Genomic DNA, 3,012 nt, shown 5'->3' with positions numbered 1-3,012 from the left:
TTCAGGGGCTCAGGGGAACAGCCAGGTCTCTCTCGTGGCCTGCCTGGGGGTGTGGGGGGGGGAGGAGACACCGGACTCAGGGGAGCATCCAGCTTGGCACTGTAAGGGGGAGCCAGCAGTTCAGGCTGGCCTGAGGAAGGAACTCTGAATGGTCACTATATCTTTCTTTCTTGACCTTTTAGTCCCCAATATACCCCCTGAATGCTGGCAGCCTGCCTCCTGATCCTGTTTCTCTAAGTCCGAGTCTCTGTTAAAGGACTCTGGAGGTGGGAGGGGACACAGGGCCCTTGCTTGTGGTTGGAAAGTAGGTGGCAGGCTCTCCCTTGAGTGGGTGGGGTGGGGTTGGCTAAGACCTCCTACAGTGGAAATCGGGTAGAGGCTGTTTCTCTGGACCTTTGAGAACACAAATTTGAGGAAAGTCTCACACAGCTGGTGTCTGTCAGGCCTCTGGCCCACGGACATTCTCTGCCTCCCGAATCAGGTGGCCTTCTGGGCCTCCAGGGAAAGAGTATACCACCCATGTTCCCCGGGGCCCTTTAGCTCTCTGCTGCTTCTCCTGACAACACCGTCAGGTCATGAACCCAAGCATTGGGGCTCTAACACACACACACACACCCTTGAGTAGGGCTGTGGCAGGGGCTTCTGTTGGGCCAGTCCTCCCTCAGGGCCAGGAGCCGGGAACATGGCACCGAAGAGGCAGGCACTTCCCTGTCACTGTTTGCCCTACGGGCTTCAGCTGCAGCACAGGTTGGGTCCTGGGCCCCTCAGAACCAGAAGCAGGATTCAAACCCCCCTTTGTCCACAGCTCCTCCTGCCTCCCCAGATGGCAGGCTTCCTCCAGCTTTTCCCTTCACCCTCACCTCAGAAAGGCAAGAAGCCGCCATGTCTGCACCTTGGGGCCTGGGCTCCCCCTCTCTGTGCCAGCGGCTTCCCAGCACCTGGGGAGGGGCTGTGGCCCCGACTGGACCCCAGGCACACCCCATGCAGTATACTAGCTGCCCACTCTTGGGCAGGAACTGGAAAATCCATCCCTTATGAACAACCACCTTTGATGACCCCAACTGGGACCAGACTTGGTCCTCAAGTTCCTCAGCACCCCAGTGAGGGAGGGTCTCCCCACTGGAAATCCCCAGAGCCCGGAGCTGAGCCCCACCTGTTATTGCTGGTGTCAGGGCACCTCAACCTTGGGCTGAACCACACCCCTCCCTCGCCGTGTCCACACCCCTTCCTGTACTCCCCAGGGGCCCCTTGATGCTGCATGGGACCCTGCAGGGCTCGGTCAGTGATGTGTTTCATCCCCCCAGTTAACCACCATCCTGCAGCCTGGTTCCAGGAGGAGCCAAGGTTGCCCTACCACCCGCCGCCACTGCGTCTGCCGCCCTAGGCTTTCTGACATCATTAGTTCCGACACTTGTGAAACTCCGAGACGTGCCGTGGTCTCAGCAATGCACCTGTTTTGTACATGATTGTGTAATTTAAAGGTATATAAATACAAATATATATCTATATCTATATCAGTTGTGACCGTACGGCTGTCGATAAAACCAGAATTCTGTCACCCTGGCTGGACTTGTCACCTGAGTCGTGTGCATCCTCAGTTCTGGGGGGGGGGGGGTTGTGTGGGCCCTTGGGAAGGTCTTTGGAATGAAGATGTCTCTCTTGGAGTGGGCTCTGTAGAAGGCTGAGTGCTGACCGAGCTGGATAGTTGAGGGCACAGGTCCTACCCGAGGGAGGTCACCGAGGTTCTGGCCTCAGATACAAGGTGACTGAATAGGGCGTTAAAAATCCCAGACTCATGGCTCTAAGGCTGGAGGTTTGGCACATTGGTAACATTCTTGTCTAACTCGTGAGGTGGTTTCCATATGTGACGCAACAATCAGCCAATAAATAAATAGCCAAACTCATGGTCCAAGGGTGAGCTTGATCTTTTAAACAGTTCTGAATTTTAAAACAGAATTCTAAAAAGCCATTGCTCAGGCCTCCCACGGAGAGACACAGGGTCTTCCTTGCTCTCCTGGAGCTTGCCCCGCTGAGAACACATTTCCTTGGAGGCCTCCTGGGAAGCATCTGTGCCAGCAAACTAGACCTCAGCCCTGCCAGGCCCATGCCTGGAATTCTGATGCCCACTTGCAGCTCAGCTAGGTCTTTTCTGAGACCTGTGACTCCCTCCCCATATCTCACTCAGCTCCCCTGATTCTGTGGGCTATCTTTTTTCCCCTTCCCTTCTCCCTTTTGCTCTTGTCCCTGCTTGTTCTGGTCCCCACTCACTCCGCCCCCCTGCTCTCTCTGGTCCAAAGTACACTGGAGCTGTCTTCAGACACCCATATGAGGGCATCAGATCTCATTATGGATGGTTGTGGTTGCTGGGAATTGAACTCATGGCCTCCTGAAAAGCAGTCAGTGCTTTTTTTCTTTTCTTTCTTTTTTTTTTTTTTTCAAGACAGGGTTTCTCTGTGTAGCCCTGGCTGTCCTGGAACTCACTCTGTAGACCAGGCTGGCCTTGAACTCAGAAATCCCGCCTGCCTCTGCCTCCCAAGTGCTGGGATTAAAGGCGTGCGCCACCACTGCCCGGCCAGTCGGTGGTCTTAACCACTAAGCCATCTTACCAGGCCCTTGTGGTGTATCTTGAAGGTTCCTCTGATACTGGCAGTCTGATGGGGTCCGCGCACACACACAGCCCCTTCGCCATCACTTTCCTGTACCCTAGGTGTACACTGTGAGAGTGGATCTGGGACGGCCGTCTATCTGCCTTGATAACCCTAAACCTATCCCTGTCTGAAGCCCACTCTCATCCAGACTGTTTTCTCTTACTTTTTTTATTCTCTCCCTTCATTTTGAAAAACAATTGATTTACATTTCTATAGAACGTGTGTGAGTGTATGAGACACAGAACGGCTAAGAACACGTGCGCGCATGCGCCTCCGCTCAGACCCACGGAGGAGGTCAGAGGGCAACCTTGTGCTTCCTGATATGAACCAGCCTCCCTTCCTTCTCCTTCCCCCTCTCTTCTCT

The sequence above is a fragment of the Grammomys surdaster genome, unplaced genomic scaffold, assembly GCF_004785775.1.
Source record: "Grammomys surdaster isolate TR1022 unplaced genomic scaffold, NIH_TR_1.0 277, whole genome shotgun sequence".
Classification (NCBI taxonomy): domain Eukaryota; kingdom Metazoa; phylum Chordata; class Mammalia; order Rodentia; family Muridae; genus Grammomys; species Grammomys surdaster.
The sequence above is the reverse complement of the archived record's forward strand: the minus strand, read 5'-3'. Positions refer to the sequence as shown.